Source organism: Zonotrichia albicollis, chromosome 33 (genome assembly GCF_047830755.1).
Source record: "Zonotrichia albicollis isolate bZonAlb1 chromosome 33, bZonAlb1.hap1, whole genome shotgun sequence".
Lineage (NCBI taxonomy): Eukaryota > Metazoa > Chordata > Aves > Passeriformes > Passerellidae > Zonotrichia > Zonotrichia albicollis.
The window spans coordinates 4,347,362-4,361,534 of record NC_133851.1 but is presented as its reverse complement, the minus strand read 5'-3'; the positions used below and the strand labels follow the sequence as shown (position 1 = coordinate 4,361,534).

General features: G+C 48.6%; 1 long non-coding RNA gene across 1 annotated transcript; it reads left to right on the top strand.

The window, feature by feature from the left end:
- The first annotated feature begins 9,368 nt into the window (after window positions 1-9,368).
- LOC141726132 (uncharacterized) lies at window positions 9,369-13,037 on the top strand. Its single transcript, XR_012577527.1, has 3 exons — window positions 9,369-9,489; window positions 10,826-10,963; window positions 12,336-13,037. It is a non-coding gene; the product is annotated as an uncharacterized LOC141726132 (long non-coding RNA).
- The last annotated feature ends 1,136 nt before the right edge of the window (window positions 13,038-14,173 follow it).

Genomic DNA, 14,173 nt, shown 5'->3' with positions numbered 1-14,173 from the left:
TATGCCTCTCTCCCTGCCCCCTCGCCCCCTTGCTGAGTGTGCCCTGTCAATCAGGCTAACATACCAGCAAGGCGTCGTGTGATTCGTCGATTTCAAAGGATGCTTCTCAGGCCTGGGGGTCATTGGCCTGTCTAAGTGTCATCCTCCCTTGAGACCCTGCCCCCTTCACCTGGTTGGTAACTCACCTGTCCCCTCCCCTTCCCCTGTCCCCGAGCTTATAAAGTTAATGAGACCATGTGGCCGGTATTCTGTTAGCAGCAGTGGCCCAGTGCAGACCTCTGTACCAATGGAATAAACATCTGGCAACCTTCTAGCAGAATCCACTCTCCTTCTCTTCACCATCGCCAGAAGCTCTCCCCTGAGGTAAACGGAGTCCTGTCTTGTGCCCCGCTGCACTCTGCCGCCAGCCAAGGTATCTCTGGGGTAAAACACCGCAGTGCTGCCTCTGGCCCAGCAGCGAAGGTCAGAATTGGCCTAGGCACCATCTAACTGGTTATATTGGGATACATATTCCAATATATTGGCGTCCCTGTGGGTGGCTCGACTCTGCAACCCGAAAACGGACTCGCAGTTCCTCAGAGAAGTTTCTGCCAGCCGTGCATCCAGCTGAAAGGAGCCTGGCTTCAAGACTCCCAGCTAGAGACTTTGGGAATACTCCCAGAAAAAGTTTCGTGGACTGTTCGGTGACTTCTGGAAAGCCCAGCTTCATTGTGGTGAGCAGATTTTCCAGAGGAAGAAAAGGGGAGCCTCTCTTGCACCCAGAGAGAGGTCCTTTTCCGGTGGAGACCTGCCTGCCTGTACCCAGCCTACAGCTTCCATTTCACGTGAGTATCTCTGCTTTCGGTAGAGCAGAAGCTCAAAAACAGACTCTGCCGCGAGTTCTGTTCCTTTTTGCCTTTGCATTTTGGCTGCGCAGCCCCACAGAAAGGAATTCATAGCGTTCTACCTTTATTTTCTGCGTGTGTTTCACTGTCTTTTAACATTCGCGCCGGAGCAGCCCCGGCTCACTAGCGTGCTCAGACACGTGTTAGGAGATTCTCTTTCTCTTTCTCTTTGCAGGGGAGGGGGGGGGCGCTCTCTTTCCACGTGGCCGGGGGACCTGCGGGGTCGGGAGTGCTCTGCACACGCGGCGGGGGGGGGGGGCGCGTCCCGGTTTCGGCTGCCTCGTGGGGTGGCTGCTGTCTCTGCTCCGCGGGGGGGCTGCATTCCACCGCGGGGGAGGCTTTGTTTCTGCCTCGGCTCGGCAGGGCGTGCCCTGCTGCTGCTGCCCGGGAATTTTAAAAGCAGTATATACAGCTGCATTGTGAAGCTTTTGTCTGCTCGTTATCGCTTTCTATCTGTGGTTTTTTTTAGAAATTGGTAGCTGATTTTAGCTTTGTTTTTGGTCAGGCGGGATTAAGTACTTTGCTCTTTATATCTAACATGGGTTCCAAACTTAGCATTGTACAAAGGGGAGTGTATTATGATATTGTTAGCATTTTAATCAAGAGTAATGTGAAATTCTCTAAAGGAAAATTGAAACAGTTTATAAGATGGCTTTTTCTGCAGTTCCCAAACATTTCCCCTGAAGAAATCCACAATATTCAATTCTGGGATAAAGCTGGGAATGAATTGATAACCTTAGGACAATCTGGCAAATTACCCTCAGCTAAATTTGTGTTCTGGAGTTTACAAATTCAAACAGCATTGCTCAAACAAAAGGAAATGGAGAAAAAGCCAAATGTAAAGCCATGTACCTCTGCTCTCCCTGTTCCTCCCTCTCCCTCTAAAACCCCTAAACCTCTTTCCCCAAAACTTGGTATTTTAAAGAGTGCAAACTCATTGGGAAGTCAGCTCCCAGAGAGTGCAAGAATACCTGAGTTGTTTTGTTCACAAAGCCCTGGCCAGGCTGTGTGTCTTTCCCAATCCCCTCCTCTAAAACCCAGAGCACGTGTTAGCTTTCCGGAGAGCAGTGATGTCCAAAATGGCCCCCAGTCGCTATGGGGTCCACAAGATGGTGGATGCCACATGGCATCTTCCCAAACCTGGTCTTCTTCTTCCCAAAATCCTCTTAAGCATTCCAAAATTCCATCCCCATCCCCCTCTCCTCCTGTTCCTCGTGACACCTTCCCCCCTCCCCCCGCCTTTCCTGCAGTACCCTCAGCTCCGCCCCTCTACTCCTCCCAGGGGGCGGCTGCTGACGTGATGTCACCAGGTGACCCCGCCCCCTGTTCTAACGGTATCCCCGCCCCCTGCCAGCTCCTTGACCCCGCCCCTTGTTCCCACGGTTTCCCCGCCCCTTGCCGGCTCCCTTTCCCCGCCCCCTCCCCGGGTTCCCACAGTGGGGACACACCCACTGCCTGTCCCCAAACCTGTAGCTGTGATCCCAATGCTTCTGATTCTGGGGATACAGAGCAGGGGACAGCAGACCCAATGCACAGTGCCATGTTGTCACTGGCTCCTGTTACGTTTCAGCCTGCAGCTCAAGCAGGAGCAGCCCCTACTGCTAATTGGAGTTCTTTTGGACGACAATTGATTAAAGACATCTGTAAATCTCATAAAGAATATGGTCCACACAGTCCATATTTCCGTGGCCTTTTAAATTCTGAATTAAGTAGGACTATTGTGGTTCCACATGATTTAAAACAACTTTTTTCATGTCTCATGACATCCACGGAATTCAAATTATGGGAATCAGCATTGAAACAACTGCTAAAAGATGCTCTCCCAGGCTTACAGGCTGATCCAAAAACAGCAAAAGACAACAATGGTAACCCTATCACTATTGATCACCTCTGTGGTGAGGGTCAATGGTCTTCTCCCTCAGTCCAAGCTGCTGCAATTCCTGCAGAAACACTTGAGAAAGTAAAGGAAGCAGCTGAAAAGGCATTCTTTTCCCTCCAACCTGAGGGGCCTTTTGAGCCCTATAGTAAAATCAAACAACTACCATCAGAGCCTTTTTTGAAATTTGTAGAAAGGCTAACTAGAGCCATTGAAATACAGGTTAAAAAGGAAAATGCTAGGGAAGCAATTTTAGAAGAAATAGCGTTTACAAATGCAAATGAACAGTGTCGAGCGGCAATCCTGAGCCTTCCTATGGAACCTTCCCCTACATTAAAAGATATGCTTCTAGTCTGTAACAGGAAAGTGCCTCTGATGACTGTGGCTGAAGACACCAGACCAATGCTGCTGCCAAGACCACCCCAGCGTGTTGCTGTTGCCAGCCCTGCACCTTTCCCCTCAGCACAGCAGTACCCTGGGCAGCAGCGGAGACCAGCAATGGTTGAGCCCACTAAACCATGCCTGCTTTGTAATAAGCTAGGACACTGGAGTAACCAGTGCCCCCTGAAAAGGGAATTTGATGAATTTAAAAATAGCAGGGGAGGAGAACTGCAAGCCCTCCCTGGGGGTCAACAACAAAAAAACGTAGAATAAAGCACCAGCCTGCCAGGCGTGCAGACATAAAAGGAGCAGGCCAAGAGAATAAGGGTAGCAAAACAAATCAAGCGCGCGATAACATTAACATTTGTGTAAGTGAAGCAGGTGTTTCAAAGACCAAGTCTGCTAGTCCACTGTTGAAAGTGAAACAAAATAACCTTTGTTATGATTTAAGTAATTCTGTATAAACCGCATCTTCTGTCAATGAGCCTTACAGGTTGCAGCTGACAGAGTCACTCCACCTGAAGACCACTGACTGGCATTTTGTCTCTGTAAATCTTGAACAGAAGGGTACTTGGAACCAAATTCGTTGTAAGTACATCATCACTGGGGACAAAAACACACCACAAGAGATCGAAATTGCTCCGGGAATAACAACATCAGATCCCAAGCAATTTGTTCTCAGCCTGCACTGTTTCCACCCACCCCTGTTTCTTCCCAAGGGACAAATTGTTGCTCAAGCTATCACTGTGCCATCTTTACCTGAAAATGTCGATAAACAGGGGCCCACAGTCGCCCGGGTCCAAGTTATTGGGACAGATAAACCCAAATTGTGGTGCAATGTCAGTGGGGGTGGGGAGTCTAAACGCATTGAGATGCTTGTAGACACAGGTGCAGACTGCACAGTGATTCCAGTACAAGACAGGCCAGCACACTGGCCTTTACAAAATGTTGCCTTCGAGGTGTAGGAGGTCTGCAATTGGCAAGGCAATCCAAAAGCATTATTCAATTTGAGGGTCTAAACGGACAATTGGCAAATATCCATCCATTTGTGTTAGATTATTCAGAACCTTTGTTAGGGAGAGATTTAATGGCCCAGTGGGGTGTCACAATTAATATTCCAGACTCTCCACAGCATTTTTGGGCAGCAGTCATTGAACAACAGCGCCCCACCCAAAAACTGAAGTGGAAAACAGATGAACCAGTTGATGTGAAACAGTGGCCACTCAGTAAACAAAAAATAAAGGTGCTTGAGGAACTAGTACAAGAGCAACTAAGAAAGGGCCACATTGTGGAGACCATGTCCCCATGGAACTCTCCAGTGTTTGTCATCCAAAAAGCTGACAAAAAGAGGTGGCGACTTCTCTGTGACCTCAGACAAATTAATAATGTAATTGAAGATATGGGTTCTCCCCAGCCTGGTATGCCATCCCCAACAATGCTTCCTCAAGATTGGAAATTAGCTGTTATTGATATTAAAGATTGTTTTTTCCAAATCCCATTGCACCCTGACGATGCACCGCGTTTGGCATTCTCTGTCCCTTCTATCAATTCAGAAGCTCCTATGAAAAGGTACCATCGGACCGTTCTTCCTCAGGGATTAAAGGTATCTCCAGCTATCTGCCAGTGGTATGTCTCCTCCCTGCTTTCCCCAGTGTGTGCAGCCGCAGAGAAGGCCATCATTTATCATTATATGGATGATATCCTTGTGTGTGCCCCCAATGATGATTTACTAACACATGCACTTGACCTAACGATCGATGCATTGATTGTTGCAGGGTTCGAGCTCCAGGAACAGAAAATTCAAAAGATGCCACCTTGGAAGTATTTGGGCTTAGAAATTGGAAATAGGACCATTGTTCCTCAAAAACTAGAAATCAATCCAAGGATCAAGACCCTTGCGGATGTCCACAAGTTGTGTGGGTCTTTGAATTGGGTAAGACCATGGCTTGGTCTGACTAATGAAGACCTTGCCCCTCTTTTCCATTTATTGAAAGGGGGAGAGGACCCAGGTGCTCCTAGGTCTATTACCCCAGAGGCACGGAAAGCTCTAGAAAAGGTTCAGATTGCAATGTCCACAAGACAGGCCCACCGATGCCGGCCTGATCTGCCATTCAAATTCATCATCCTAGGTAAGTTGCCACACCTCCATGGAATTATTTTCCAGTGGGAGGAAAAACAAACACCTAAGGCAAAGGACACACCAAAAAAGGACCGGGACCAGAGGGACTCTCTCTTGATCATAGAATGGGTTTTCCTCAGTCACAAAAGGTCCAAGAGACTGATAAAGCCTCAGGAGCTGATAGCAGAACTAATCCGGAAAGCAAGGACCCGGATCAGGGAGTTAGCAGGATGTGATTTTAAGTGCATTCACATTCCAGTTGAGTTAAAATCAGGTCAAAATACTATGAAAATACTGGAACAATTGTTTCAAGAAAATGAAGTGTTGCAGTTTGCTCTGGATTCCTACTCAGGACAATTTTCGGTAGCACGGCCCGCTTGCAAATTGTTTGAACAAGATGTTCAATTTACTTTAAAATTAAGAACTGCTCTAAGTAGGAGACCTTTAAAAAGGGCTCTAACTGTCTTTACAGATGCGTCCGGGAGGTCACACAAGTCTGTTATGACTTGGAAAGTTCCTCAAACCCAGCAGTGGGAGACGGACATTGCTGAGGTGGAAGGTTCACCTCAGGTTGCTGAATTGGCTGCGGTTGTTAGGGCTTTTGAAAGGTTCTCAGAACCATTTAATCTGATTACAGACTCTGCATACGTGGCAGGAGTAGTATCCAGAGCAGATCAAGCAATACTGCAAGATGTATCTAACATCGCACTTTTTGAATTGCTTTCCAAATTGGTAAAGTTAGTCACTCACCGAGAGCAACCCTTTTATGTGATGCATGTCAGGTCACACACTGACTTGCCAGGGTTTATCGCTGAAGGCAACAGAAGGGCAGATGCTCTTGCTGCACCTGCAGTGATGGCCACTCTCCCAAATGTTTTTGAACAGGCAAAATCAGCCACCAGCTTTTCCACCAAAATGCACCTGGCCTGGTTCGCCAGTTTAACATCACTCGAGAACAGGCCAAAGCGATTGTGGCCACGTGCCCAAATTGCCAACAACATGCACTCCCTACAGTGAGTACGGGAGCAAACCCAAGGGGACTGAACAGTTGTGAACTGTGGCAAACAGATGTAACACACATACAAGCTTTTGGACGCAGAAATATGTTCATGTTAGTGTAGATACCTTTTCTGGAGCGGTCTATGCTTCTGCCCACACAGGAGAGTCATCTATCGATGCTATTAAGAACCTCTTACAGGCTTTTTCTTTCATGGGCATCCCCAAGGAGCTGAAAACTGATAATGGGCCTGCTTATAGATCCAAGGAATTCGGGAGCTTCCTGCAGCAATGGGGAGTAGAGCAGAAAACTGGCATCCCCTACTCCCCTACAGGTCAAGCCATTGTAGAAAGAACTCACCGTGATATTAAAAGGGTCCTGGACCAGCAACAACAGGTTCTGAAGGTAGAACCTCCCCACATCCGGTTATCCAGGGCACTATTCACAATCAATTTTCTGAATTGTTCTTTTGACAGCCTGAACCCACCCATCCTACGCCACTTTGGGGGGAACAGTCACAGGTTGATGAAAGAAAAACCTCCAGTTTTAGTAAAGGACCCTGAGACTTGGAAAATGGTGGGACCTTACAAATTGGTTACTTGGGGACGTGGATACGCCTGTGTATCCACCCCCTCTGGTTTAAGGTGGGTTCCTTCCAAATGGGTAAAGCCCTATGTTCCCAAAGTCTCAGAGAAATCTGCAGAAGCGCCCCAGGTTGCTCACGCTGCCTGGAGAAGAAAACGCCGTGCACGTTCTCTGGAGGAAATTCCATTTAAGCCTCCTATCTGGAATAGTTTGTAATATATGTTTGTCTCAAGTTTTTGTACCAGTTTAGATCCCACTGTTCGTGTGTAGCCTCGAGACGTCATGAGACCGAGCCTGCTTCTCATCCTACTCGTGATCATCCCACCTGCAATCTCCTACATAGTACCGCAGCCCAAACTACATATGGACTACCTCGATAAAGGTTCTCAGACAGCAACAGAGAAACTGACAACGAGCTGAATGGACTTTTCAATGGTTGGGGACTCTCGGGCTGGTTGGGATCTATTCTGAAAACTGTAATTTTAGTGCCGTTTATTTTAGTTATAGTTATTGTAGTTTTTAGCATTGTTTTTGGAGTAATCAGCCGCATGGTTCTCAAGTTAATCTCAAGCTCATCTCCCCCTCCTGAGGTCGTCTACCATTTGGAAGCCCTCAGTGCTCCAGTGGATGACCTGGAAGCCTCAGTGGAAAACACTGACCCTCCTGTAGAAGAAGAACCGATTTACCAACCATGGTTTGGCAATCATTCTGCACCATAAACACAGTCCTCTTCTTTTTAAACAAAACTAGGGGGAGATGTTGTGGTGTGTTGCAATGTCCTGTTTTAAACTTCCGAGTCCCTTCCCAGGTGTGCCTATGCCTCTCTCCCTGCCCCCTCGCCCCCTTGCTGAGTGTGCCCTGTCAATCAGGCTAACATACCAGCAAGGCGTCGTGTGATTCGTCGATTTCAAAGGATGCTTCTCAGGCCTGGGGGTCATTGGCCTGTCTAAGTGTCATCCTCCCTTGAGACCCTGCCCCCTTCACCTGGTTGGTAACTCACCTGTCCCCTCCCCTTCCCCTGTCCCCGAGCTTATAAAGTTAATGAGACCATGTGGCCGGTATTCTGTTAGCAGCAGTGGCCCAGTGCAGACCTCTGTACCAATGGAATAAACATCTGGCAACCTTCTAGCAGAATCCACTCTCCTTCTCTTCACCATCGCCAGAAGCTCTCCCCTGAGGTAAACGGAGTCCTGTCTTGTGCCCCGCTGCACTCTGCCACCAGCCAAGGTATCTCTGGGGTAAAACACCACAGTGCTGCCTCTGGCCCAGCAGCGAAGGTCAGAATTGGCCTAGGCACCATCTAACTGGTTATATTGGGATACATATTCCAATACCAAGCTTTGTTTCTGTGTTGCTGCTATTCTATGGGCAAGTAAAAGCATCTCAAGTGAAAGGCCTGCCAGTGCCCCTGCACTCCCTGTACTCAGTGCCAGTACTCTTATCTCCTGCTGTTGAATTCTTGCTCTGTCTCTTGTATTTGTATTTGCTGTTCTCCACCTTGCCTCTCTAAATGTTTGCCTGGAGTCTGTCTTCACTGCATTCCTTGCCTGTAAAAGCAAAGGTGCTGGTGGCAGGATTTGAAATGATCAGCAAAGAAAAAAGAGAGAGACTAATTTCTCTCAGTCCTCAGCTGAAAAGGAGAGGAGTGCAGCCAAAATGCTCTTTGCTTCTGAGCACATGCACTGCAGCAGCAGTCATCCTGGCTGGTTTGCAGGGGACAGCCTACAACAGCAGGTGCTGTTGCTCTTTCAAAAGTTGACGTGCCTTTCCTCAGAAAGGTCCTGCTCTGCAGGTGTTGGAGCAGCAAGCTCTTCCTCTCAGTGGCCATTACTGTTCTGCCATTATTCCCCATTCCCCCAGAGAGGGAATCTTTTAGATTCTTTGTTTCTTTCTTGTGTGATGAAATCACATCACTCATTTTTGCCCACCACTTTCTGTTTTCTCTCTCAGTGCCTGCAAGGACTGGATTTTCTTCGTTGAAATGATGTGATCCATCGAGATGTGAAGAGCAGCAACATCCTTCTCAGAACCGATGGTTCTGTCAAACTGGGTCAATATATTCTTGGTCCGGTGCAGCATTCCAGGGATGTGGGTGTGCGGCTGCTTGGAGTGACTGCCAGCTCCCCAAAAATGGTGCTGGTGGCAGTGCAGGGACCCCTGCTGCAAGCTGAGGGCAGAGTTGCAACGTGCACAGAGGTCTAAGGAACCACAAGCAGTAGAGAGTGGCCTTACTCTGTGTGTATCCCTTCCAGAGGGAGGGAGTTACAAGTCTAAAGTTTCCAAAGAACAAAAGCCTTGCTGGAGGCAGTGTAAAAAATGGGGGGATTTTTTAAGTCACCAATGCCAGGAGATTCAACAGCACATTTTCAAACTTCTACTGGGAAATTCTTTTGCTTGCTTTCCTAATTGCACAGAATTCAAATAAAACCAGTATTTTGCTTTCTCCTCAGCTGATTTTGGCCTCTCTACTCAGCTCAACTCTGAGCAGAGCAGACGGTGCTCGCTAACCGGGACTCCTTGGTGGATGGTGGCTGAAGTGGTGACAGGTCAACCATATGGCCCCAAAGTGGACATATGGTCCTTTGGAATTGTGGGGATTGAAATGGTAGAACAAGAACCTCCTTACTTGAGTGAAAGTTCTGGCACGGTAAGGAGCAAATACTCACTGATCCCACTGTCTTTCTCACCTGTCCCCTGTCCTGCGTGCCATTGAACAAAATCTCATTGCCATCTGCTGGAACTACTTCCATCAAGGTCCCCTCCTACAAATATCCCTGCAACACATCAGCATCTGCTCTAGTTTTGGTTGCATCGGTGGGTAACTCAAGCCTTATCACATGCAAACAAACTCCATTCTTAGGCAACACTTTCCTTTGGGCTATAAGGGGTTCCAGTTCTTTTGTCTGTGGAGATGGCCCAAGTAACAGGAAACAAGCATCTTAGAACTTCTGTTCTCTTTCCATAAATGAAGGAATGAAACCCAAACCAAACAAAGTTTCTAAACCCGTGGTCTTTAGAGAGGAACCTAACCCACTGTGCAGTTGCTTCTCACTGGGAAACATGCCTGAAACTGGGGCATGAGGGTGTAAAGGCCACAGAGTCTCTTCTGCTTCTTGTGCAGTGCTGCTGCACTGCATTTAGTGACCGTGTTTCTCTCCTAGCCCAAGGAATGTTCTCTGTGTCACCAAGCCGAAGCCTGGTGATTTGGAGAGCTTGCCAAAACCTCCTGTTTGTTTCCTGAACCTTTCTGGTATGGGTCTACCACTAATGTATTGACTTGAGTAGCCAAATGAGCAGAGGTTGACCATAGGGATGGCACCTCTCCTTCTTCTGACCATGAAAATTTCTCTTTTGCTGAAAAATGGGAAGCTGAAATTTTCAGACTGCTGAGAGACAGAGCTGCAGGTGTCTCCTGTGTGTCCAAGCAGGCATTTTCATCCCAATACATTTGTGCAGGCATCTTAATGTGTCTGTGTTGAAGATGAGATGGTAAATATTTGTTTCCTTACCTGGGGATTAACTGATGGATTTCCTTTCTTTCCTTCCAATTCCCATTGTTTTCAAGAATAGCACAAAAAGCTTGATGAGTTTTGTTCTATGGCAGCTGTGCTTAAAGGACCAACAAGCACTGCAGAGATGCCTTTCCTGTACTAACCCTTGAAATGTGTATAGCAAAGTCCCTCTTCCAAAATCCTCTCAAGCTGGTGTGAATCCTCAGAGAAGCAAACATGCTTGTGGTGATGTAGTTCCCACTAACTAGGTCAGTCAAAGAAATCAGCTGCCAAGGCAAGATCTGTGGGATGGTGGAAAAGCTGTGGCTGCATTGGGGTTTGGGGTTTTTGGTTGGTAAAGGAAAGTTATCTCTGGGTGTCTGCCAGGGCAGAAACTGCCACTGCAGAGCAGAGGTTAAACAAAGGGATCTGGGAGAGCACTTAGAGAAGTGAAAGGAGTGGGTGGAGCCTCATGATTTTTTTTTCCTCCAGGCTCAACACCTGATAGCCACAGTGGGGACCCCAAAGATGCAGTAGCCCAAGCTCCTCTCAGCTTTGCTGCATGACTTCCTGAGCTGCTGCCTGCAGAGAGACGAGGAGCAGCGCTGGTCTGCCAAGGAGCTCCTGCAGGTAAAATGTGAAGGGGCTGCAGGTGAAACAGGGTCTGAGGGATGGGCTCCTCCTCCAACTCAAGTCCAAGGCAGCAGATGAGCCCCCTTCCTCCTCACCTCCACTCTTGCTGCTCTTCAAATGAAAATGGTAAGGAATCCTAGACTGGGCTGGGCTGGCAGGGCCCTGTAAAGGTCCTCTGGTGCAAGTGTCCTGCAATGAGAAGGGACATCTTTAAAGAGATCAGGTTGCTCAGAGCCCTTTGCCACAGGAGCCAGAATGGTTGCAGGGATGGGGCACCTACAAGCTCTTGGGGCAAGCTGTGCCAGGGTGGCACCATGCTCCGAGTAAACAAGTTCTTCCTTAGACCTACTCTGATTAGATGCCCTTTGTGTTTAAAAATATTTGTCCATATCCTATTGTAACTGGCCCTGTTAAAAAAAATGTCCCCCACTTTCTTCAAAGCCACTCTGAAGTCTTGGAAAATGGCAATAAAGTCTCCCTGGGGCCTGTTCTTCACAAAACTGAATAACTCCACCTTTCTCCGCATTTCCTGAGAGGAGAGGTGCTCTGTCCTCTGAGTGTTTCTGTTGCCCTCTTTTGTGATTTGGTGGGGTGTTCAGTTTTATCTAATGGCAAAAGAATTGAAGTAGAGCAATGCAGGGTACAGAGACATGAAATGGTGGTGGAGGAACCCAAGGAAGCCAGTCCCAACCTAAGGGTCAGAGATTTGGCTGAGGGCAGGAGCGGCTGTGGGGGGCTCACTGTGAGCCTCTGAGGGGCCCTGGTTTGTGCCCCCCAGCCCACCCTTAGAGGTTTCTGCCATGCAAACAGGGACAGCTGGGAGAGATTTGTCCCAGCCCCAATTGCTGCCTGGCACGCTCTAGCAGACAGACTGCGCCAAGTTTACTGCCCGGTTGTGTGGCAGAGTGGGAACTGCAGGACCCAGTGCCACTGGGCTGGCCCTGCTGGGAAGGAAGATGCCATCCAGCACACGAGGGGCAGGGCATGGAAAGGCAGACACTGCTTTCTGTCCCTGTGGGTATTAGCACAGTGCTTGTCTTTGAAAGGCAGGGACCTATGTGAGCCATTGGAGTTTCCTGAAAGGAAGAAAACCCAGGGACAGAAAGCACCATTTCTAGAGCACTGGCAGGGCAAAAATCCCAGCGTGATGAAGACATCACAATAAACAGATAAGTGGGATTCTGGGCCACATTTGCCCGTGATGGCAAGGTCTTGCTCATTGGGGATGACTGGGGAGCAGATAGTCCCATTGCTCCTCTTTCTGGGTCTTTCTAGGAACTTGATGTATCCTGATTGAGTCTCTGAAGCACTGAACTTGGAAAGTAATGGTTCACTGTTCTTTATTGTATTTTTTTTTTCCGGTGGACAGCATCCATTTGTAACTTCAGCCAAGCCAGCATTCATCTTGGCACAACTCATCAATTCAGTGAAGAAGAAGAATAACCCTAACCCTAAACCCTAAGCCTAAACACTAACCCTAACCTTAAATGCTAACCCAAACCCATACCCTAACCCTATCCCTATCCCTAATCCTTACCCTATCCCTAGCCCTTACCCTAACCCCAACCCTAAGCCTAAGCCTAAACCTAAGCCTATACCTAAACCTAAGCCTAAGACAAACCTAACCCTAACCCTAGGAGATGAGAACGTAACAATCAAGTCAAGATGCTATCTCTGTTACCAATTTAGAGTAGGATTGTGGAGTAGGGTTGTTGAAGAGATTTGTAGCATAGGATTATAGATTAGGGTTGTAATTAAAAAAAGTTTCTGAAACATCAACTCATTTGGAAGATTCTCCTCCTTCTGACCCCTTCAGAAAATTCAACATTTCCTTCTGAATTATCAGTTGTTTTTTATTGGTGCTAAGTCACACATGTCTTCTTTTGTATGGTTTCATAAGTGAGGAGGACTCTTCTTCATTCATCCTCTCCAGACCACACTGCCTTTGGAGTATGACCCACTGGCTGGTTATGGCACAGTTGTGGTATTTCTAGTTGAGGCAGAAAGGGCAATGGCATTTGAAGGCAAAACTAAAGGAAGAATGAGGCAGCCCAAACATCTTGTGCAGATGCAGGCCTTCAGCTGTGACTGGAGAGCATTGGGGTTCCTGCCACTTGGATTTGTATCCCTAAATGTAATAATCTCTTTGGCTGGAGGAGAACCTTGCTCAAGTGAGAAAGCAGAAAGATCAGAGAGGGTGCTTGGGAAGGTCTCCTGTGGCGCAGAGCTGTCAGCGCCTGTGAGGTGAGAGCGGGCCTGGCCTTGCCCGGGCTGGAGCCCCAGCAGAGCCCCGGCAGAGGCCGGAGCAGCCTGAGCCCTGGCAGAGGCAAGCTGGAAGGAGGCCCTTGGAGCTGCAAGAGGCAGCAGCCAGGCCCTGGGTTCCTCTGCCTGGGAGCGGGCGAATCCTCCGCTCTCAGAGCCCAGGTGGCAGCTGGCTGCTGCCGAGGGGAAGCGCAGCCGTGCTGGGCACAGCCCGGCCTGGAGGCATTGGCCGTCTGGAGTGTGCCCTGGAGCAGAGAAAGGCCAAGGGCAGCCACGGGCCGCTGGGCTGGCTGAGGATTCCTCCTCTTCTTCCAGCTGCCCTGCAACTCCTGGCAAAGGTCAGCAGTGTGTGCAGCACTCTGGGCACCAGGAGAGGGAGCCGGGCTGCTCAGCAGGCTGGAGCACAGGGCAGCTCCTTCAGGCCCAGCACCTGTGCCAGGGAAGTGAGGCCAGCATGACGCAGGGACAGCTTGGCAGGGCCCATCTGCAGGAGCCAGCGCCTCACGCAGCTCTGGGAGGAAGCGCCTGCAACCCTGCAGTTCTGCACTGAGCCAGAGCAAAGGTGTGAGATGCAGAGTGTTTGGCAGAAATATTCAGGCCCACCAGGCCAGCCTGCTTTGTGCTCTCTGGCGCAAAGCAAGGGCTGTGCAATGCAGCTCTGAGCTGCTGGGAGAGAGGCAGTTGGGGATGTGCCTGAGGTGAGTCAAGGGGTTAGCTGAAAATGAAATTAGGATAACTGAAAATGCAGATGAGTTGAGGGGCCAGCTGGGAATACAATTGGGAAAGTAGAAGATTGCATGTTTTAGTTATGATTTTCAAATGAGGTAAGAAGCTAAGTTAGTAATACAGCTAGCAGAAATCATGGCCCTTAGTTAAAGAGTACCAAATATATTAGGAACATAAAGCTAGGAGTGACAGGGATAGAGGAAGCAATTGTGAAGAAGC